This window comes from Chlorocebus sabaeus, chromosome 19, assembly GCF_047675955.1.
Source record: "Chlorocebus sabaeus isolate Y175 chromosome 19, mChlSab1.0.hap1, whole genome shotgun sequence".
NCBI lineage: Eukaryota > Metazoa > Chordata > Mammalia > Primates > Cercopithecidae > Chlorocebus > Chlorocebus sabaeus.
The window spans coordinates 26,730,141-26,753,655 of record NC_132922.1 but is presented as its reverse complement, the minus strand read 5'-3'; the positions used below and the strand labels follow the sequence as shown (position 1 = coordinate 26,753,655).

The 23,515-nt window shown below is 45.8% G+C and overlaps 1 non-coding gene across 3 annotated transcripts in view; it reads left to right on the top strand.

Annotated features, from left to right (window-relative positions):
• The window catches only part of LOC103223018 (uncharacterized), a 40,697-nt gene that overhangs the window by 10,245 nt on the left and 6,937 nt on the right, over nucleotides 1–23,515 (top strand). For 2 of the 3 annotated variants that reach the window (XR_012089518.1, XR_012089517.1), the window contains exons 2-9: nucleotides 9,174–9,241; nucleotides 11,282–11,303; nucleotides 14,291–14,388; nucleotides 15,803–15,824; nucleotides 18,829–18,923; nucleotides 20,350–20,371; nucleotides 22,152–22,741; nucleotides 23,044–23,085. This is a non-coding gene — a transcript (uncharacterized protein). Of the gene's footprint in view, nucleotides 1–9,173; nucleotides 9,242–11,281; nucleotides 11,304–14,290; nucleotides 14,389–15,802; nucleotides 15,825–16,024; nucleotides 16,142–18,828; nucleotides 18,924–20,349; nucleotides 20,372–22,151; nucleotides 22,742–23,043; nucleotides 23,086–23,515 lie in introns of all 3 variants that reach the window. The other variant, XR_012089519.1, reaches the window with a different exon arrangement.

Below are 23,515 nucleotides of genomic sequence, written 5' to 3'. Positions count from 1 at the left end.
GGCTGCAGTCCCGTGTATTAAGCAGTTGTTTTTATTACTAACAACCCAGGCAGGGTGGCCCGGGAGCTCGCTGGGGGAGGTGGTGCCAGGCTCCCAGCTGAGGGGCAGGCTGGCTCCAATTCTGACTGGCTGGCCCTAGTGATCAGATCCAGGGCCCCGCCTGGTGCTTTGCGGGAGACCTAGGCTTGGTGGGGCAGCTGGGGGGTAATGAGCAGGACTAGTTCAAAAGATAGAGTGGGGGCAGAGGCTCTCTCTGCAGGGCAGAGTCCTTTGACAGCTGGGGCTGTTGGGCATGGAGGGGTCAGCTCACAGCTCAGGGCCAGAGCACGGTAGAGGTCTCTGGGGTGCACATAGGAACCAGGAGTGGAGCTAAAGCATGTCCTATCCCCTGTGAGCCCTCCCTTGGTAACTGCTGGCATTTCCTAATTCCTTCCTGAGCACCAGGCACTATATTATGTATGCAATTTGCAAATGTTTTATCTGACTGAATGCTCAAAACAAGGTTATCACAGGTACTGTATTATTTTTAAGAAGGAGTCTTGCTGTGTCCCCCAGGCTGGAGTGTAGTGGCGCCATCTCTGTTCACTGCAACCTCCTCCAGGGCTCAAGTGAATCGCCTGCTTCAGACTTTCAAGTAGCTGGGACTACTACTGCCCGCCACTGCGCCTGGCTAATTTTTGTATTTTCAGTAAAAACGGGGTTTCCCCATGTTGGCTGGACTGGTCTCAAACTCCTGACCTCAAGGGATCCACCCACCTGGGCTTTCCAACCCTGGGTTTTTATAATAGGCCCCAGGCTAGGTGGTTAACAGAGGTCTGGGGCATTGCAGGGGGACAGAGGAGGACATATGTCCCCATTGGCCATTGTAGAGTTGCATCCACAAAAAGGACATCAGTGAAGTGATGTGCCCACCTCCACCCCACCCTCCTCCCAGTCCTGGGCACTAGGGCTGCTTCCCAGGTACTCTGTACCCCTCCCCGATTTGTCCCGTTCCCTGGCCTCTGCCTGCTTTTAAAACATAGATGTGGCCAGCCCCTTGGCTCATGCGTATAATCCCAGCACTTTCAGAAGCTATAGGATTGCTTGAGCCCAGGAGTTCAAGACCAGCCTGGGCAACATAGATCCTGTCTCAACATATTTTTTACAATTTTTTTTTTTTTTTTCTGAGACAGAGTCTTCCTCTGTCACCCAGGCTGGAGTGCAGTGGCACTATCTTGGCTCACTGCAACCTCTGCCTCCTGGGTTCAAGTGGTTCTCCTGTCAAGCCTCCTGAGTAGCTGGGACTACAGGTGAGTGCCACCATGCCCAGCTAATTTTTGTGTTTTTAGTAGAGACAGGATTTCACCATGTTGGCCAGCATGGTCTTTATCTCCCGACCTCGTGATCCACCTCTCTCGGCCTCCCAAAGTGCTGGGATTACAGGTGTGAGCCACTGCGCCCAGCCCTACAAAATGTTTCAGAAATGTCTAGGTGTGGTGGCACATGCTTGTAGTCCCAACTACTGGGGAGGCTGAGACAGGAGGATTGGTTGAGCCCAGGAGTTTGAGGCGGCAGTGAACTATGATGGTATCTCTGCACTCCAGCCTGGGTAACAGAGTGAGACCCTGTCTGTAAAAAAGAATTAAAAAAAAGTTTTTTAAATGACAAAATGGGCTGGGCTCAGTGGCTCATGCCTGTAATCCCAGCACTTTGGGAGGCTGAGGTGTGTGGATCATCTGAGGACAGGAGTTCGAGACCAGTCTGGCCAACATGGTGAAACCCCATCTCTACTAAAAATACAAAGCTCAGCCAGGTGTGGTGGCACATGCCTGTAATTCCAGCTACTTGGGAGGCTGAGGCAGGAGAATCAGGCTTGAACCTGGGACGTGGAGGTTGCAGTGAGCCAAGATCGTGCCACTGCACTCCAGCCTGGGTGGCAGAGTGAGACTCAGTCTCAAAAGAAGAACAAAACGTAGATGCTATGTGCCATCTCTCTGCCTTTGGCTCCTGGGGAGTAAGGGGTCACCCAGTGACCTCCTAGAAGGCCAGGGACAATGGGGGGTGTCAGGGTGCTCTTCAGAGCCAAGGGAGCAGTAGGAATTGGGATCTTAGTCTGACTCCAAGCTGTGAGGGAGAGAGTTGCAGGGCACTTAGGCTTGGTGGAGACCGTCAGTGCCTCTTTGCCTGCCCCTGCAGCAGAAGTTCAGGACACCAGAGCCAAGACCAGAGGCCCTGGTGGAACAGCGGTGAAGAGCATGGGTTCTGACTTCAGACTGCTGGGCTGCAGCCCTGGCTCTCCCACCCCAGGTAAGGGCAGGCTGCATGCCTCCCTGTGCCTCAGTTTCCCCTTCTGCATAGTGGAATTGTATTGGTGCCTACCCCAGAGGGTTGTCATCAATTAGGATGGCACCTGGCACGTTGGTCAGTGGCAGGAAAGGTTCTAGAAGCTCGGCTCTGGTCCCAGGGGTGCCTCAGGCCCTGCCACCATCTCCTTGGGGTGGTGCCATGTGGTGGGAAAGACCCCAACTTCAAGGCCAGACTCAGTCACTCATGCCTGTAATACAAACACTCTCAGAGGCTGAGGCGGGAGGATCACCTGAGGTCAGGAATTCAAGACCAGCCTGGCCCACGTGGTCAAACCCCTCTCTACTAATGATCCAAAAATTACCCAGGTGTGGTGGTGTGTGTCTGTAATCCCAGCTACTTAGGATGCTGAGGCAGGAGAATCTCATGAACCCAGGAGGCGGAGGTTGCAGTGAGCCGAGGTCGCGCCACTGTACTCCAGCCTGGCTCTGTCTTGGTGTTCAGCCACGTGGCCGTGCTCACTCCCAGGGTGACTCTGGGAAGGTCTGAGCCTCCTTGTCTTCCCAGTTAGAATGATCTGATGCCCCTGCTGCCATCAGACGTGGTAAGTTTCCCGAGGACTCTGCAAGAGGTACTGTTCTGGAGGGTGGAGGCGAGACTAATTGTTCCTGCTCTCCTGGCCAGAGTGACCCAACAGGGCTTCTCACCAAGGCCAAGATGGATGGTTTTACATTGAACTAATTATATACACAAGTGCTGTTTAACTGTGTGCCTTGATGGCCGCCTCACTCCTTTAATGACCCTGTGGCCCACATGGCTCATGGGTAAAGGTGTGCTGGGCCCGAGATGCCCCCTCCCAGGGTGCACTTCCAGGACTCAGCTCCTGGACAGGGACAGTCAGTCATCAGGGATAGGGTGGGACCGGGGCAGGGGCTCTCGGCCGCTGATGCCTGCTCACCTGACCCCTGGCATTGCTGCTACCTGCTCTAGGTGGCTGAGGAGTGGGCCCAGGGCACCTTCAAACTCAACCCCAATGATGAGGATATCTACACAGCCAATGAGCGCCACCTGAAGATACAACCCCTACAGCCCCACTGCTTTCCTGGCCTCCCCTCTCCACCTTGCCTGGGGCCACTTTGAGCATTAGCACCGTCATTCTGTGATCATTGGTGAAACCTCAGGGAAGCCACACACGGGAGGGAGCCGGAATGACCAGGTGTCTCTAGCCCCTCCACCCCTCTTCAGGCCTAGGTCCTCCCGCACCTGCCCCCAAATAAAATGGGTGTGAGAGGAGGCTGCTGCGTGTTTCCTGTCCTAGCCTGGCTCCCTCATTGCTGGGCTTTTTGGGGCTGGCCTGTGGGGATGGTCAGGGACTGGAGAGGCAGAGCAGGGTCACCTGTAATCCCAGCACTTTGGAAGGACAAGGTATGAGGATGCTTGAGGCCAGGAGTTCGAGACAAGCCTGGTCAACAGGAGACCCGGTCTCCACCCAATAATAAATAACTAGCACAGCGTGGTGGCCCATGCACATCATCTCAGCTGCTTGTAAGGCTGAGGCGAGAGGATCACTTTCGCCTAGGAATGGAGGCTGCAGTGAGCTATGATCACACCACTGTATTCCAGCCTGGACAACAGACTGAGACCCTATCTCTAAGAAACTAAAAAAATTTAAAAAACTGGAATCAGAGAAAACTGGGCAAGGGCAGTGAGAGTCATAGATGGGAAGGGAAGAGGGGCCTCCCATCACAGCCTCTGCCCTGTCCAGACCCCATCCCCTTCAAACAGGGTATCACAGTGACCTCCTAGGCCAGGAGCGGTGGCTCACGCCTGTAATCTAGCACTTTGGGAGGCCTGGACAGCATAGTAAGACCCCAGCTACTACATTAAAAAACAACAACAACAACAACAACAAAACTAGTTAAGCTGGGCAGATGGCTCACACCTGTAATCCCAGCACTTTGGGAGGCTGAGGTGGGTGGATGACCTGAGGCCAGGAGTTTTGAGACCAGCCTGGTGAAACCCCATCTCAAACTCTTTCCCCCAACTCCAAAAAAAAAAAAAAAAAAAAAAAAAAGCAGTGTGTGGTGGCACACACCTGTAATCCCAGCTACTTGGGAGGCTGAAGCAGGAGAATCGTTTGAACCCAGGAGGCAGAGGTTACAGTGAGCCAAAATTGCCCCACTGCACTCCAGCCTGGGCGACAGAGGGAGACTCCCTCTCAAAACAAAACAAAACAAAAACACACACACACAAAAAACAAACAAATTAGCCGGGCACAGTGGCAGGTGCCTGTAATCCCAGCAACTTGGGAGGCTGAGGCAGGAGAATCGCTTGAACTCGGTGGTCGGAGGTTGCAGTGAGCCGAGATGGAGTCACTGCACTCCAGCAATCCTGAGGAGACTTAAGAACTAAACATAGTATGGTCTCCTGGATGAGATCCTGGGACAGGAAAAGGACATTAGGGGAAATAGTAAAGAAATCTGAATCAAGTTGAACCTTAGTTAATAACAGTGTATCAGTATTGGTTTATTGGGGCTGGGCATGGTGGCTGACATCCTAGCACTTTAGGAGGCTAAGGTGGGGAGATCCTGAGGTCAGGAGTTCAAGACTAGCCTGGGCAACGTAGCGAGACCACATCTTTCTAAATTAATTTCTTTCTTTCTTTCTTTCTTTCTTTTCTTTCTTTCTTTCTTTCTTTCTTTCTTTCTTTCTTTCTTTCTTTCTTTTCTTTTCTTTTCTTTTCTTTTCTTTTTTCTTTCTTTCCTTTCTTTCCTTTCTTTCCTTTCTTTCTTTCTTTCGTTAGCATGGTGGTATACACTTACAGTCCCAGCTGCTAGGAAGGCTGAGGAGGGAGAATTGCTTGAGCCCTGGAGTTTGAGGCTGCAGTGAGCTGTGATTGTACCACTGTGCTCCCGCCTGGTCAATAGGGCAAGATCCCATCTCTCCAAAACTTTTTTCATTAAAAAAAATTTGTTTTTTTTGAGATGGAGATTTGCTCTTGATGCCCAGGCTTGAGTGCAATGGTGATATCTTGGCTCACCGCAACCTCTGCCTCCTGGTTTCAAGTGATTCTCCTGCATCAGCCTCCCGAGTAGCTGGGATTACAGGCATGAGCCACCACATCTGGCTAATTTTGTATTTTTAATAGAGACGGGGTTTCTCCCTGTTGGTCAGGCTGGTCTTGAACTCCCAACCTCAGGTGATCGGCCTGCCTTGGCCTCCCAAAGTGCTGGGATCATAGGCGTGAGCCACCATGCCTGGCCTTAAATGTTTTTTTAACTGAAACATGGTCTCACTATATTGCCCAGGCTAGTCTTGAACTCCAAGACTCAAGTAATCCTCCCACTTTGGCCTCCCGAAGTGCTGGGATCATAGGCGTGAGGTACCATGCCCAGCCAGGTTTTTACCTGTAGCAATTTACCATACTAATTTAAGGTGTTCGTAAGAAGGAAGCCAGATACAAGGGTATGTGTGAACTCTGCTGTCTTGGCAATTTGTCTGTAATTCTAAAACTTTCAAAATTAAAAGTGTACTCAACTTCTCAATGTGCTGCTAAAGAAAAAAGTAATTAAAAAATTAGAAGTGTTTTATTTTAAAAATCTTTCTTATTTATTTTTTTGAGACAGGGTCTCGCTCTGTCACCCAGGCTGGAGTGCAGTGGCACGATCTTGGCTCACTGCAACCTCTGCCTCCCAGGTTCAAGCAATTCTTCCACCTCAGCCTCCCGAGCAGCTGGGATTACAGGCATGCGTCACCACGCCCGGCTGATTTTTTTATTTTTAGTAGAGTTGGAGTTTCACCATGTTGGTCAGACTGGTCTTGAACTGGCTTCAAGTGGTCCACCTGCCTTGGCCTCCAAGGTGCTGGGAATACAGGCGTGAGCCACCCTGCCCGGAATTTTTTTTTTTTTTTTTTTTGAGATGGAATCTCGCTCTGTCACCCAGGCTGGAGTGCAGTGGCGCGATCTTGGCTCACTGCAAGCTCCACCTCCCGGGTTCACACCATTCTTCTGCCTCAGCCTCTCAAGTAGCTGGGACTACAGGCATCCTCCACCACACCTGGCTAATTTTTTGTATGTTTAGTAGAGACAGAGTTTCACTGTGTTAGCCAGGATGATCTTGATTTCCTGACCTCATGATCCACCCACCTTGGCCTCCCAAAGTGCTGGGATTACAGGCGTGAACCACCGTGCCCGGCCTATTTTTTAAATCTTTTTTAGAACCAAGGTCTTGTTACGCTGCTCAGGCTAGATTCTAACTCCTGGGCTTAAGCAATTCTCCTGCCTCAACCTCCTGAGCAGCTGAGACTACAGCATGTGCCACCACACCCAGCCAAAAAGTTTATATGTTTTTTTTAAAAAGAGAGAACTTAAGACTTCCTGGAGCACAGATGTCAAATAGCAGTTGAGTCCACCATTGTGCTCCCTTCCCTCTGGATCTTTCTTCCTGAGTGCCTGTGAAAAGCAAGCTTTGGCCCTGCCTGTGCGGCTCCAGCCCACCGGTGATTGTCATTTCCTGACGGCCAGTCCTGTGGACTCTGGGCTTGCTTAGCCAACCCCACAAATGCAGAAGCCAAGCTTTTACCAATACATCTATCTGTGTAGATGTATGTCTCTATATAGCTTGTTTGTTTGTTTGTTTGTTTGTTTGAGACGGAGTCTAGCTTTGTCATCCAGGCTGGAGTGCAGTGGCACAATCTTGGCTCACTGCAACTTCCGCCTCCCAGGTTCCAGCGATTCTCCTGCCTCAGCCTCCCGAGTTGCTGGAACTACAGGCATGCACCACCACGCCTGGCTAATTTTTGTATTTTTAGTAGAGATAGAGTTTCATCATGTTGGCCAGGCTGGTCTCAAACTCCTGACAGGTGTGAGCCACTGTGCCTGGCCAGAAGCCAACATTTTATTAATAAATCTATGTATGCAGATGTGTGTCTCTATATGTTAATCTATATCTGAATCTGTGTATCCTACTGGTTCTGCTTCTCTGGTTTGAACCCTAACACAACTAGTTTTTTTTTTATTTTGAGTTGGAGTCTTGCTCTGTCACCCAGGCTGGAGTGCAGTGGTGTGATCTCTGCTTATTGCAACCTCCACCTCCTGGGCACAACTAGTATTTTATAATCTGTTAGGAATTCATATGTTTTTCAAAAGATCAAACTACATATTTAAATACATTTCAAATACAAATTTAAAAAATCATATTATGAAGCATTCAGTAAGATCCTACATTATTAGGCCAGGGACAGTGGTTTATGCCTGTAATCCCAGCACTTTGGGAAACTAAGGCGGGCAGATTGCTTGAGCTCAGGAGTTTGAGACCAGCCTGGGCAACATAGCAAGACCCTGTTTCCACAAAAAATAGAAAAATTAGCTGGGCATGGTGGTGCGTGCCTGTAGTCCCAGCTGCTCAGGAGGCTGGGGTGGGAGGATCACTTGAACTCAGGAATTTGAGACTGCAGGGAAGCATGATTGAGCCATTGCACCCCAGCCTGGGTGACAGAGTGAGACCCTGTCCCACCCCCCCACCAAAAAAAGTGCATCATATAATTCTATTGTAAACTATTAGCAAATAAAATGAAAGAAAATTATTATTTAAAAATGGGCCAGGTGCAGCACTTTGGGAGGGCACAGCAGGTGGATCACTTAAGACCAGGAATTTGACACCAGCCTGGCCAACATCGTGAAACCCCATTTCTACTAAAAATGCAAAAGTTCGCGTGGTGTAATGACACATGCTTGTCATCCCAGCTACTCAGAAGGCTGAGGCAGGACAATCTCTTGAACCTGGGGGCGGGAGGTTGCAGTGAGCTGAGTTCATGCCATTGTACTCCAGCCTGGGCAGCAAGAGTGAACCTTTGTCTCAAAAAATTAAAAAAAAAAAAAAAAAAAAAAAAGAACCTCATCGCGACAGCCACCATGCAATGGCCCAACCGAACGCTCTTTCACATCTGCTGTGAGCCTGGCTGAGGGGCCGATTGTTGAACTCCTCTAACTCAAAGCGTGCACATCAAAGTGGGAATCTCAGGGCTGTGAGATTGGAAGTGAGACCTATAATGGGCCAGTGGAAGGAAAAAGTTGAAACATGGTTCCTTCAGTTCTTCTTTCTCAGTTAAAGGCTGGCAAGTGTGAGCGATGCCTTTCTAGAGACCTCTGACTCCCCAGAGCCCAGGGAGAGTCTGACAACACTGAGGGAAGGGCAGAGTGATCTCGTGTAACCCAGTGTGGCCTCACCTGGAGTAGGAGGGTGGGCGAGTTGCTCTCTGGAATAATTTCTTGTGGAGTTTTTGTCTCTAAAGATTGGCCAATGGACACCGTCCATGAGGGCAGCTGCAGTGAGGCAGATCTGCAGGTGGAGAATGATACTCTAGGAGGATCTCTGGGAGCAGTTGGGTGACACCTGTTTCTTTGGAACCTAGGAAAAGGGCGAGAAAGTCAGAACCAAAGGAAATATGTGTAGAAGTCTGACTTATTCCTTTTGTATTTTAATAAGATAAAGAGGAGACGATTAGTGTCCATGGGCTTTGTGTGCTGTAACCATTTTTTTTAACCATTTTGTAACCATTTTTTTCCTTGCTCTGATTTTAGTAATTACCTTTTCCAGAAGACAAGTTTTTCCTTTCTATGTTACAGCAAACATCAAAGCCTTGAGTTTTGATTGGTTAATATCTTCTGGGACTTGGGAATGCAAGAGTCTTATTAGGTCCAGGCACTGACTAAGATGCGAGGTATCTGGTGAGACTCCCTCATGCTCTCCACTTGAACATAGTTGTTTCTCTGAGATGGTCTCAGAATCTTCAGTCCCACGCTCCATATGCCGCATCCAGCAAAGCTCCCTGAGGGACTCACAGTCTCCAACCACCAGGGCACTGACATTAACTCTGTGTCCTTTTAGGTCCCCCTGAGGACAGCCTGAGTTTAAAATCTCTACCACCAAGTGAGGAAGACAATCATGATGCCCAGGTAAGACCCCCTTTCTTTTCCTTCTGAGGAAATGTTGCTTTCCTGGTGTGAGAAGCAAACTCACCCATCCACACCCAAAGAATGGACTCAGAGGCCTGCAGAACAGAGAAAGCGAGACTTTTAATGATGGTCTTGCAAGATCGGGTATCTGATGGGCAGACACAACCAGAACAGTTTCTTTGTTTTTTTTTTTTTTTTTTGAGACAGAGTTTTGCTCTTCCGCTCAGGCTGGAATTCAGTGGCGTGATCCTGGCTCACCACAACCTCTACCTCTTGGGTTCAAGCAGTTCTCCTGCCTCAGCCTCCTGAGTGGCTGAGATTACAGGTGCTTGCCACCACACCCAGCTAATTTTTTTGTAGTTTTAGTAGACACGGGGGTCTTACCATGTTGACCAGGCTGGTTTTGAACTCCTGACCTCAAGTGATCTGCCTGCCTCGGCCTCCCAAAGTGCTAGGATTACATGCGTGAGCTACCATGCCCGGTCCCACCCAGAAGAGTTTCAACAACCAATTTATCCCCTAGTGTGCAGGTCCCTCCCCTGGTTCCTCATAGGCTGAGTATTGTGAGGTCACAATCTTCCCAGGTGTCACATATTGATTGACGTGTAGGGGCTTTAGGTATTTTTTTTTATGGTTGTCTTATTGCATTTTGTTGAAGCCCACAATGCATTGCCATCCTAGTCAGCTCAGGGGCTCAAGTATTTGACTTATGACCTAAGTAGCTGGGCAGGCTGATAAGAACAAACAAAGTGAGCTATTTTGCAGGCTAGTGAACTTTCAACTTAGACTAAACTTATTTGTTAAAGTGAGGACAACTAAGCGGGGTGGAAAGGGGACCCAACAAGCAGGCATTGCCCATCCAACCAGGAGCCTAGGATTTCTTCTGTCCTTTGCTGACCTAAACAGGTTCAAGGCACTTTCTCTTAAAAATGAACCACTGTGTGGCCGGCCACGGTGGCTCACGCTTGTAATCCCAGCATTTTGGGAAGCCGAGGCGGGCAGATCACGAGGTCAGGAGATCGAGACCATCCTGGCTAACATGGTGAAACCCTGTCTCTACTAAAAATACAAAAAATTAGCCGGGTGTGGTGGTGGGCGCCTGTAGTCCCAGCGACTCGGGAGGCTGGGACAGGAGAATGGTGTGAACCCAGGAGGTGGAGCTTGCAGTGAACCGAGATCGTGCCACTGCACTCCAGCCTGGGCAACAAAGCGAGACTCCATCTCAAAAAAAAAAAAAAAAAAAATGGACTGCTGTGGCCCAGTGTGGTGGCTCACGCCTGTAATCCCAGCACTTTGGGAGGCCAAGGTGGGCAGATCACAAGGTCAGGAGATCGAGACCATCCTGGCCAACATGGTGAAATCCCATCTCTACTAAAAATACAAAAATTAGCTAGGTGTGGTGGCGCATGCCTGTAATCCCAGCTCCTCAGGAGGCTGAGGCAGGAGAATAGCTTGAACCTGGGAGGTGGAGGTTGCAGTGAGCTGAGATTGCACCACTGCACTCCAGCCTGGCGATAAAGCTAGACTCCATCTCAAAAAAAAAAAAAAAAAAAAAAAAAAAAAAAAAAAAAAAAAAGACCACTGTATGTATTATTTCCTTCACCTGATTTCTTTCCTTCTCAATTAATTTTGATGTAAGAATATGACGAGGCACATTATGTCCAACATACACAATAGTCCTTCTTGGGGTGGAGTTCAGTGGGAACATCTTCCCATCTAATACATGACACGCTAGGATGTTTTTAATCACAGCATCCATCATCAACTGTAATGCAGAGGCATTTTCCTCCACACCAGTTTTCCTCTTTGAATTAGGCATTGTGAGTTTACCAATCTAAATCAACTTCAAAGAAATTCCGTGGGAAAATCTCTTGTCTTTTCCACACATGTCCTCTATGCTAGAGTGTTTTGTCTTTGACATGGACTCAACCACTGTTTCAAAAGTAGTTTTGTGAAGTCATCAGGAGACTAACAGATCTGTGTAAGGGGTGCAGCAGAATTGATCTAATCCTCATGGCATCTTCTTTTGTCTCATTGCAGATTTTACCATCACCTGTGCAGGGTACGTACCTTGAACTAACTCACTTTCTGAGAAACAACCTTGCTGGCTTTAATATATAGAAACCTTTATTTATTTATTTATTTATTTATTTATTTATTTATTTATTTATTTATTTTTGTTGAGACGGAGTCTTGCTCTGTTGCCCAGGCTGGAGTGCTGTGGCTGGATCTCAGCTCACTGCAAGCTCCGCCTCCCGGGTTTACGCCATTCTCCTGCCTCAGCCTCCCAAGTAGCTGGGACTACAGGCGCCCGCCACCTCGCCCGGCTAGTTTTTTGTATTTTTTTAGTACAGACAGGGTTTCACTGTGTTCGTCAGGATGGTCTCAATCTCCTGACCTCGTGATCCGCCCGTCTCGGCCTCCCAAAGTGCTGGGATTACAGGCTTGAGCCACCGCACCCGGCCTAATATATAGAAACCTTAATCTGGGTTCCTGTTAAGAATATTGGGGGTGTGGTGAGAGCAAATGATTTTGCAAGTGTATAGCTCTGACCAGAGGGGCTGTAGAAATGTGTGTGAACCCAGAGGACCAACCAGGAGATTTTGTGTGAGCCAGTGTGTCTTCACCGGGAGTAGGAGAAGTGAGTGCACCTCTCACTGACTTATCCTGATGTTGGTGGTTCTAAAGAGTGGATTCTGGAGAATCTCAGCAGGGAAGAGGATGCCTTTCCAGGTAGGCAGCAAGACATCAGATGGGATCTAATAAAACAGCATTTCCAGGAACCTTCATGTTATACCCGCTGCTTGGGAGGCTCAGGGATGGTGTAGAAAGAGAAAAAGAAAAAGTAAATATAAGCCGCGTTTGTTATTTTCCGAGTTTAATGTCATCATGGTGAGAAGTACTATGTTTATGGGCTTTTGAGTATCCTGTGTTTTCGATCACCTCTTCTTGCTTTATTATTTAAAGATGATTTTTCTGAGAACATCTGCTCTTTTCTGTCTGTGCCACTGCAAAATACCAGAGCCTTTGGTTTGGGACACAGTTCTGTCACAGGCAGTTACTTAATCCTGGAGACAGAATTCTTCTGTGATGTGCCCAGATGCATAGGGGAAGTGGATCCTCACCTTATGAACTGTTAGGTTTCATGGCAGCACATTCATTTGTCTGTCCTTGCTGTTTCCCTCTGGTGTCAAGAGCTCTTCCTGGGTGTGGAGGATAGAATGAAAATTCACTCTGGGCTCACTGCAGAAGCTCCAATGTCTTGGAAATGGAGGGAGAAGCACAACCTTGAGCACACTGTCAGCATTCCATTTCTTCATTTGAATGAGAATATGCAGTTTTACTGTCATTTGTGGAAGAGACTTTCCTTTCCCCATTGTGTATTCTTGGTACCTTTGTTGAAGATCAGCTGACTCTGTATGTGTGCATTTAATTCTGGGCTCTCAATTGTATATCTGTGATACTTATGTGTGCCCCCATGCTAGAAGCATGCTGTCTAAATTTCTCTGGTTTTTTTTTTTTTTTTTTTTTTTTTGTAGATTTCAATTTCATGAATTTGCATCCTCCAACACTATTCTTTTTCAATGTTACCATGGTTATTTGAGGCACACAAAAGTTCACTAAAGTCTTAGGATTATCTTTTCCATTTCTGCACAGATGGCTGTTGCCAGTTTGATAGCAGTTGTTGTGAGTCTGTAGATCATTGTGTAGTATTGTGTGTTAGTCATGCTTAGTCTTCCTATCCATGAATACAGGATGCCTTTCCACTTATTTGTATGTTCTTTACTTTCTAGAATCTTTATGTTGACAGCTGATTAGTTAGATTTAAAATGACCGATATAAATTTGTGATTTCTTTTTTCTTTTTTTTTCTTTTGAGACGGAGTCTCACTCTGTCACCATACTGGGGTGCAGTGATGTGATTTCTCCTCACTACCACCTTCGCTTCCCGGGTTCAAATGATTCTCCTGCCTTATCCTCCCAAGTAGCTTGGAATACAGGCATGTACCACCACACCCAGCTAATTTTTATATTTTTGGTAGAGTCGTGGTTTTGCCATGTTGGCCAGGATGGTCACGATCTCTTGACCTCATGATCCGCCCACCTCGGCCTCCCAAAGTGCTGGGATTACAGGCGTGAGCCACCGCGCCTGGCCAAATTTGTGATTTCTTATACCAATATTTTGTATTTCTGAATGAATAGGCATCAAATTAAAAAAAAGTTATGTAAAGTAGTTAACCAAAAAATCACCCTTGTCCTCACGGACATTTTTTCATGAATTTGTTCATTAGTATACATTTCCTCATTTCAGTAGATCATGTATATTTGAACCTGGAAACTTATCCTCATGTGAGCTTGGCCTGTATGAATGAAGCCTGACCTTTAGGGACTCTCCTCAGGGAGAGTGACATAGGAGCTGATGAAGCCCCTGATCACAGGAGCCCAAAAGGTTGTGTGCACACACCCTTATTCCAGAAGAAGACTTACAAAGAGGAAATCATGACTATTTTTAATTGTAGTATTTTGGTATTACTTTTTAAATGATCTGTGTGAAAAAGAATGTGTGATTAATAGAATAGAGTAATTTGGGTAAAATTGAGTCCATTTCACCAATAAAATAGGCTTTTACTTCAGTAATAAATCCTTTGAAATAGATGTTAGATGTAGTACCAGCATAATTGGGTCCTAGTGTGCTTACACGGTCTTGAATACGTTAAGAAAATGCTGTTTGTTTTGAAGAGTTTCAAAACATTTGAGAGGGAGGAAGGCACTCTTCCATTGACCCTTAGTGTGTGCTTTAGTTCCATTTGGGATTGACTGTTTTGTGTTACTGCATGATGTCTCTAGTACAAGGCCAAGGCCTCCATGTCTCATGTCTTTCCTGCTCCCCTTCTCTGCCATCCCTCTTCCACTCAGGGGAATAGCCCAGCATCAGTGCAGTCCATGCTTGTTAATCAACCACCTCCATACACCACATCCAGCAGAGCTCTCTGAGTGACTCACAGTCACAAACACCCAGGGCACTGATCTTTCCTCTGTGTCCTTCCAGGTTCTGAGGACAACCTGAGTGTAGTAAGTCTACCACAAAGTGAAGATTATGATGGTGATGGTGATGATGATGATGATGATGATGATGATGATACCCAGGTAAGACCACCATTCTTTGTCTTCTAAGGAGGTGCTGGTTTTCTGATGTGAGAAACAAAGTCACCAGTCCAAACCCGAGGAATGGACTCAGGGAGCTTAAAAACAGCAGAAGTGAGATTTTCTTTCCTTTTTTTTTTTTTTTTCTTTTTTTCTTTTTGAGACAGAGTCTCGCTCAGTTGGCCAGGCTGGAGTGCAGTGGTGCAATCTTGGCTCCCTGTAACCTCCATCTGCTGGGCTCAATGAATTATCCTGCCTCAGCCTCCTGAGTAGCTGGGATTACAGGCATGTGTTCCCAAGGCTAGCTAATTTTTGTATTCTTAGTAGAGATGGGGTTTCACCATGTTGACCATGCTGGTCTCAAACTCCTGACCTCAGGTAATCCACTCACCTCAGCCTCCCAAAGTGCTGGGATTACAGGCATGAGCCACCCCACCTGGCCGAAAGTGAGACTTTTAATGACAGTGTTGCAAGATCCGGTGTCTGATGGGAAGACACACCCAGCACAGTTTCCACAAGCAATTTATCCCCTAGTGTGCAGGTCCCTGTCCTGGTTCCTCATAGGCTGAGTACTGTGGAGTCACAATCTTCCCAGGTGTTGCCTATTGATTTTTGGGGAGGAGGTTTTAGGTATTTTTCTAGGGTTGTCTTACTGCATTGTGTTGCAGCCCACAATGCATTGCCGTCCTAGTCAGTTCAGGGGCTCTTCAAGTATTTGACTTATGACCTAAGTAGCTGGGCAGGCTGATAAGAACAGACAAAATAAGCTATTTTGCAGGCCAGTAAACTTTCATCTTAGACTAATCTTCTTTGGTTGAAGCGAGGACAACTAAGAGGGGAAGAGGGGGGCCCAAGAAGCAGGCATTGCCCATCCAAGCAGGAGCCTGGCATATCCTACTTCTTCTGTCCTTTGCTGACCTAAACTGGTTCAAGGCAGTTTGTTAAAAATGGACCACTGTATACATTATTTCCTTCACCTGATTTCTTTCCTTCTCAATTAATTTTGATATAAAAATATGACAAGGCACATTATGTACAACATACACAATTCTCTTTGTAAGGATGGAGTTCAGTGGGAGTTTCTTTTTCATCTAATACATGACACACTAGGATGGTTTTGAAGGACAGCATCCATCATCAGCTGTAATGCAGAGGCATTTTCCTCCACACCAGTTTTTCTCCTTGGATTCGGCATTGTGCATTTACCAATCTAAATCAACCTCAAAGATTAATTCTGTGGGAAAAGCTCTTGTCTTTTCCACACGTGTCCTCTATGCTAGAATGTTTGGCCTTTGACCTTGACTCACCACTGTTTCACAAGTAGTTTTGTGAAGTCATCAGGAGACTAACAGATCTGTGTAAGGGGTGCAGCAGAATCGATCTGATCCTCATGACATCTTCTTTTGTCTCATTGCAGATTTCACCATCATCTGTCCTGGGTATGTACCTTGAACTAACTCACTTTCTGAGAAACAAACTTGCTGGCTTTAATATATAGAAACCTTAATCTGGGTTCCTGTTAAAAATATTGAGGGTGTGGTGAGAGGAAATGATTTTGCAAGTGTATAACTATGACCAGCGGGGCTGTAGAAATGTGTGTGAACTCAGAGGACCAACCAGGAGATTTTGTGTGAGGCAGTGTGTCTTCACCTGGAGTAGGAGAAGTGAGTGCACCTCTCACTGACTTATCCTGATGTTGGTGGTTCTAAAGAGTGGATTCTGGAGAATCTCAGCGGGGAAGAGGATGCCTTTCCAGGTAGGCAAGAAGATTTCAGGTGGGGTCTAATAAAACAGCATTTCCAGGAGCCTTCATGTTATACTTGCTGCTTGGGAGGCTGAGGGAGGGTGTAGAAAGAGAAAAAGAAAAAGTAAATATAAGCCGCATTTGTTATTTTCAGAGTTTAATGTCATCATGGTGAGGAGTACTGTGTTTATGAGCTTTTGAGTATCCTGTGCTTTCGATCACCTCTTCTTGCTTTATTACTTAAAGATGATTTTTCTGACAACACCTACTCTTTTCTGCCTGTGTCACTGCAAAATACCAGAGCCTTTGGTTTGGGACACAGTTCTGTTACAGGCAGTTACTTCATCCTGGATATCAAATTCTGCGGTGTGCCCAGTTGCATAGGAGAGATGGATCCTCACCTTTATGAACTGTTAGCTTTCATGGCAGCAAGTTCATTTGTCTGTCCTTGCTGTTTACCTCTGGTATCAAGACATCTCCCTGGGCATGGAGGACAGGATGAAAATTCACTCTGGGCTCACTGCAAAAGCTCCAGTGTCTTGGAAATGGAAGGAGAAGCACAACCTTGAGCACACTGTCAGCATTCCATTTTTCCTTTGAATGAGCATGTGCAGTTTAACCATCATTTGCGGAAGAGGCTTTCCTTCCCCGTTGTGTATTCTTGGCACCTCTGTTGAAGATCAGCTGACTCTGTATGTGTGCATTTAATTCTGGGCTCTCGATTCTATATCTGTGATACTTATGGGTGCCCTCATGCTGGAAGCATGCTGTCTGAATTTCTCTGTTTTTTGTAGATTTCAGTCCATGAATGTGCTTCCTCTAACACTATTCTTTTTCAATGTTACCATGGTTATTTGAGGCACATAAAAATTCATTAAATCTTAGGATTATCTTTTCCATTTCTGCACAGATGGCTGCTGCCAGTTTAATAGCAGTTGTTGTGAGTCTGCAGATCATTTGTGTAATATTGTGTGTTAGTCATGCTTAGTCTTCCTATCCACGAGTACGGCATGCCTTTCAAGTTATTTGTAAGGTCTTTACTTTCTAGAATCTTTATGTTGACAGCTGATTAGTTAGATTTAACATGACTGATATACATTTGTGATTTTTTTTTTTTTTTTTTGAGTAGAGTCTCACTCTGTCACCATACTGGGTGCAATGATGTGATCTCCGCTCACTGCCACCTCTGCCTTCCGGGTTCAAGTGATTCTCTTGCCTTAGCCACCCAAGTAACTGGGACTGCAGGTGCATGCCACCACGTCCAGCTAATTTTTGTATTGTTAGTAGAGATGTGGTTTCACCATGTTGGCCGGGATGGTCTCGATCTCTTGACCTTGTGATCCTCCCACCTCGGACTCCCAAAGTGCTGGAATTACAGGGATGAGCCCCCATGCCTGGCCAAACTTGTGACACCTTATACCAATATTTTGTATGTCTGAATGAATAGGCCTCAAATGAAAAATATTATATAAGCTAGTTAACCAAAAATCACCCCCATACTCATGGACATTTGTTCATGGATGTGTTCATTTGTGTTGGTATACATTTCCTCATTTCAGTAGATCATGTATATTTGAACCTGGAAATTTATCCTAATGGCAGAAAGTATTGAGAGTCACGACTCTCAACTTCACTGGTGTAGGTTGTGCAGGCTGTGTGAGTTTGGCCTGTTAGAATGAAGCCTGATTTTTAGGGAATCTCCTCAGGGAGAGTGACACAGAGCTGCTGAAGCCCCTGATTACAGGGGCCCAAAAGGTTGTGTGCACACACCCTGGTTCCAGAAGAAGACTTACAAGGAGGAAATCATGACTATTTTTAATTGTAGCATTTTAATATTTCATTTTTTAAATGACCTCTATGAAAAAGAAATTGTGATCAGCCTGGCGCGGTGGCTCATGCCTGTAATCCCAGCACTTTGGGAGGCCGAAGTGGGCGGATCAGGAGGTCAGGAGATCCAAACCATCCTGGATAATATGGTGAAACCCTGTCTGTACTAAAAATACAAAAAAATTAGCCGAGTGTGGCGGTGGGTGACTGTAGTCCCACTTACTCGGGAGGCTGAGGCAGGAGAATGGTGTGAACACAGAAGGTGGAGCTTGCAGTGAACCAAGATCCTGCCACTGCACTCCAGCCTGGGGAACAGAGGAAGACTCTGTCTCAAAAAAAAAAAAAAAAAAAAAAAAAAAAAAAATATATATATATATATATATATATATATATATATATATGATCAGTAGACTAGAGTAATTTGGGTAAAATTGAATCCATTTCACTGTTAATTAAGTAATTAATCCTTTAAAATAGATGTTAGATGTAGTACCAGCATAATTGGGTCCTAATGTGCTTACACGGTCTTGAATACGTTAAGAAAATGCTGTGTGTTTTGAAGAGTTTCAAAACATTTGAGAGGGAGGAAGGTACTCTTCCATTGACCCTTAGTGTGTGCTTTAGTTCCATTTGGGATTGACTGTTTTGTGTTACTGCATGATGCCTCTAGTACAAGGCCAAGGCCTCCATGTCTCATGTCTTTCCTGCTCCCCTTCTCTGCCATCCCTCTTCCACTCAGGGGAATAGCCCAGGATCAACTCAGTCCAGGCTTGTTAATCAACCACTTCCACATGGCACATCCAGCAAAGCTCCCTGAATGACTCACAGTCACAAACACCCAGGGCACTGATCTTTCTTCTGTGTCCTTCCAGGTTCTTCTGAGGACAACCTGAGTTTAGTGAGACCACCACAAAGTGAAGATTATGATGGTGATGGTGATGATGATGATGATGATGATGATGTCCAGGTAAGACCACCTTTCTTTGTCTTCTAAGGAAATGTTGGTTTTCTGATATGAGAAAAAAACTCACCCGTTGAAACCCAAAGAATGGACTCAGGGAGCTGAAAAACAGCAAAAGTGAAATTTTCCCTTACCTCCCCTCCCCTCCCCTCCCCTCCCCTCCCCTCCCCTCTCCTTTCCTTTCTTTTTTTTGAGACAGAGTCTCGCTCAGTTGCCCAGGCTGGAGTGCAGTGGTACAATCTTGGCTCCATCTCCTGGGCTCAATGTATTCTGCCTCAGCCTCCCAAGTAGCTGGGATTACAGGCATGTGTCCCCATGCCCAGCTAATTTTTGTATTCTTAGTAGAGACAGAGTTTCAGCATGTTGGCCAGGCTGGTCTTGAACTCCTGACCTCAGATAATCCACCCACCTCAGCCTCCCAAAGTGCTGGGATTACAGGCATGAGCCACCCCGCCTGGCTGAAAGTGAGACTTTTAATGACAGTGTTGCAAGATCCGGTGTCTGATGGGAAGACACACCCAGCACAGTTTCCACAAGCAATTTATCCCCTAGTGTGCAGGTCCCTCCCCTGGTTCCTCATAGGCTGAGTACTGTGGGGTCACAGTCTTCCCAGGTGTTGCCTATTGATTTTTGGGGAAGGGGTTTTAGGTATTTTTCTAGGGTTGTCTTACTGCATTTTGTTGCAGCCCACAATGCATTGCCATCCTAGTCAGTTCAGGGGCTCTTCAAGAATTTGACTTATGACCTAAGTAGCTGGGCAGGCTGATAAGAACAGACAAAGTGAGCTATTTTGCAGGCTAGTAAACTTTCATCTTAGACTAAACTTTGGTTGAAGTGAGGGCAACTAAGTGGGGAGGAGGGGGGCCCAAGAAGCAGGCATTGCCCATCCAAGCAGGAGCCTGGCATATCCTATTTCTTCTGTCCTTTGCTGACCTAGACTGGTTCAAAGCACTTTGTGTTAAAAATGGACCACTGTATACATTATTTCCTTCACCTGACTTCTTTCCTTCTCAATTAATTTTGACATAAAAATATGACAAGGCAGATTATATACAACATACACAATTCTCTTTGTGAGGATGGAGTTCAGTGGGAGTTTCTTTTTCATCTAATACATGACACACTAGGGTGTTTTTGAAGGACAACATCCATCATCAGCTGTAATGCAGAGGCATTTTCCTCCACACCAGTTTTTCTCCTTGGATTCGGCATTGTGCATTTACCAATCTAAATCAACCTCAAAGAAATTCTGTGGGAAAAGCTCTTGTCTTTTCCACAGGTGTCCTCTATGCTAGAATGTTTGGCCTTTGACCTTGACTCACCACTGTTTCACATGTAGTTTTGTGAAGTCATCAGGAGACTAACAGATCTGTGTAAGGGGTGCAGCAGAATTGATCTAATCCTCATGGCATCTTCTTTTTTCTCATTGCAGATTTTACCATTGCCTGTCCAGGGTATGTACCTTGAACTAACTCACTTTCTGACAAACAACCTTGCTGGCTTTAATATACAGAAACCTTAATCTGGGTTCCTGTTAAAAAATATTGGAGGTCTGGTGAGAGCAAATGATTTTGTAAGTGTATAACTATGACCAGAGGGGCTGTAGAAATGTGTGTGAACCCAGAGGACCAACCAGGAGATTTTGTGTGAGCCAGTGTGTCTTCACCTGGAGTAGGAGAAGTGAGTGCACCTCTCACTGACTTATCCTGATGTTGGTGGTTCTAAAGAGTGGATTCTGGAGAATCTCAGCAGGGAAGAGGATGCCTTTCCAGGTAGGCAACAAGACTTCAGATGGGATCTAATAAAACAGCATTTCCAGGAAACTTCATGTTATACCTGCTGCTTGGGAGGCTGAGGGATAGTGTAGAAATAGAAAAAGAAAAGGTAAATACAAGTAAAGTTTGTTCTTTTTAGAGTTTAATGTCATCATGGTGAGAAGTACTATGTTTATGGGCTTTTGAGTATCCTGTGTTTTCAATCACCTCTTCTTACTTTATTATTTAAAGACGATCTTTCTGGAACACCTGCTCTTTTCTGTCTCTGCCACTGCAAAATCTCAAAGTCTTTTGTTTGGGATGCAGTTTTGTCACAGGCAGTTACTTCATCCTGGAGACAGAATTCTTCTGTGATGTGCCCAGATGCATAGGAGAAATTAATCCTCACCTTATAAACTGTTAGGTTTCCTGGCAGCACACTCATTCGTCTGTTTTTCCTGCTTACCTCTGGTATCAAGAGCTCTTCCTGGGTGTGGAGGACAGAATGAAAACTCACTCTGGGCTCACTGCAAAAGCTCCAGTGTCTTGGAAATGGAGGGAGAAGTACCACCTTGAGCACACTGTCAGCATTCTGTCTTTATTTGAAAGAGAATATGCAGTTTTACCATCATTTGTTGAAGAGGCTGTCCTTTCCCAATTGTGTGTTTTTGACACCTTTGTTGAAGATCAGTTTACTGTATATGTGTGCATTCAATTCTGGGCTCTCTATATTTGTGAAACTTATGAGTGCTGGAACCATGCTGTCTGAATTTTTGTATTTTGTGTGTGTGTGGATTTTAATCTCATGAATGTGTATTCTCTAACACTATTTTTTTTGACATCATCATGGTTACCTGAAGCACATAAAATTCATTAAAATAGTAGGATTATCTTTTCCATTTCTGCACAGATGACTGTTACCAGTTTGATAATAATTGTTATGAGTCTGTAGATCATGTGTGTAGTATTGTGTGTTAGTCAGGTTTGGTCTTCCTATCTATTACTACAGGATGCCTTTCCACTTATTTGTACCTTCTTTATTTCCTAGGATCTTCATGTTGACAGCTGATAAGTTAGACCTAACATGACTGATAGAAATTTTTGATTTCTTACACCAATATTTTGTATGTCTGAAAAAATAGGCATCAAATATATATATATAGGTATATATACACACACAAATATGAGAGGGAGGAAGGCACTCTTCCGTTGACCCTCAGTGTGCATTTTAGTTCCATTTTGGGTTGACTGTTTTGTGTTGCTGCCTGATGCCTCTAGTACAAGGCCAAGGCCTCCATGTCTCACGTCTTTCCTGCTCCCCTTCTCTGCCATCCCTCTTCCACTCAGGGGTACAGCCCAGCATCAACTCAGTCCATGCTTGTTAATCAACCACCTCCATACACCACATCCAGCAAAGCTCTCTGAGTGACTAACAGTCACCAGCCACCAGTGCACTGATCTTTCCTCTGTGTCCTTCCAGCTTGGCCTGAGAACCGCTTGTTTTTAAGATGCCCACCACGATACAAAGATGAAGATGATGATGATGATGATGCTGATTGTGATGATGATGATGATGATGTCCAGGTAAGATCCCCTTTTTTGGTCTTCTACAGCAATGTTGCTTTCCTGATTCCTTCACTTCTCAGTTAATTTTGATATGAAAATCTGGCAATGCACGTTATGTACAATGTACCCTATTCTCTTTGTGGAGCTGGAATTCAGTAGGAGTGTCTTCCCACCTTATATGTGGTAGAGTGCTTTTAAATGACAGCATCCATTATCAACTGGAATGCTGAGGCATTTTCCACACCAATTTTCCTCTTTGGATTAAGCATTGTGCATTTGCATATAAAATTAAAGGTAAATTCTGTGAATAAAGGTCTGGTTTTTCTATAGCTATCCTCTGTGCTAGGCTTTGGGGACTTTGACCTATGGCTCAATCGCTGTACCACCTTCTGGTTTTTTATCGTTGTCCAGAGAATAACAGATCTGTGTGAAGCGCACAGCAGAATCTGATTCTCACGATGTTTTCTTTTATATAATTGCAGATAACAGCTTGGAAAGAAAGTGGTATGTACCATGAAATAACTCACTTCCTGAGGGAAAAACTTGCTAGCTTCAGTGTATAGAAACCAGATTCTGGGTTCCTGCTGGGAAAGAGGCTTGGGGTTCTCATGAAAGTGATTTTGCCAGTATAGAACTCTGGCCCGAGAAGCTGTAGGGAGGTTTGTCAACCCAGAAGAAAGATGAGGGGATCATGTATGAAGCAGCGTGGGGTGGGAGACAAGCCCATCATTCAGCTTCAGCTAAAGTAGGAGGAGTGGGCGAGTCACTCTGTCTAATGACTTATCCTGGTGTTTTTCTTTCTAAAGACTTGATGCTGGAGAGTCTAAGTGACGAGGAGACTCATCCAGGTAGGGAACTACGTGCCAGGAAAAATCCAATGGGAAAAGGTTCCCAGGAGCCTCCAGGTTATCCCTGCGGCTTGTGAGGAGGGGCTGAAGGAGGGGGTATGAAATCAGAAAGAAAATGGAAATACGTGTGAGGTCTGGCTTGTTGTTTTCAGAGTTTCTTGGCATCATGGTAAGAACTGTCTCTATGGGCTTTGGGGTTGCCGCGTTCATGAGAGATTCTCTTTGCAGTCCACCTGCTCTTTTCTGCCTGTGGAACATCAGAGCCTTTGGTTTGGATTAGTCAGCACTCCTAGGGATTGTACACAAGGGTGTAGGCTTAAGCACTGGGTGTCATCTGTGATGAAGGGAATCTGGGGGACACAGCCCTCTCACAGGCATTTCCTGGAACCTAGAGAAACAGTTCTTCTGCTGTGTGCCAAGGGGAAATCGA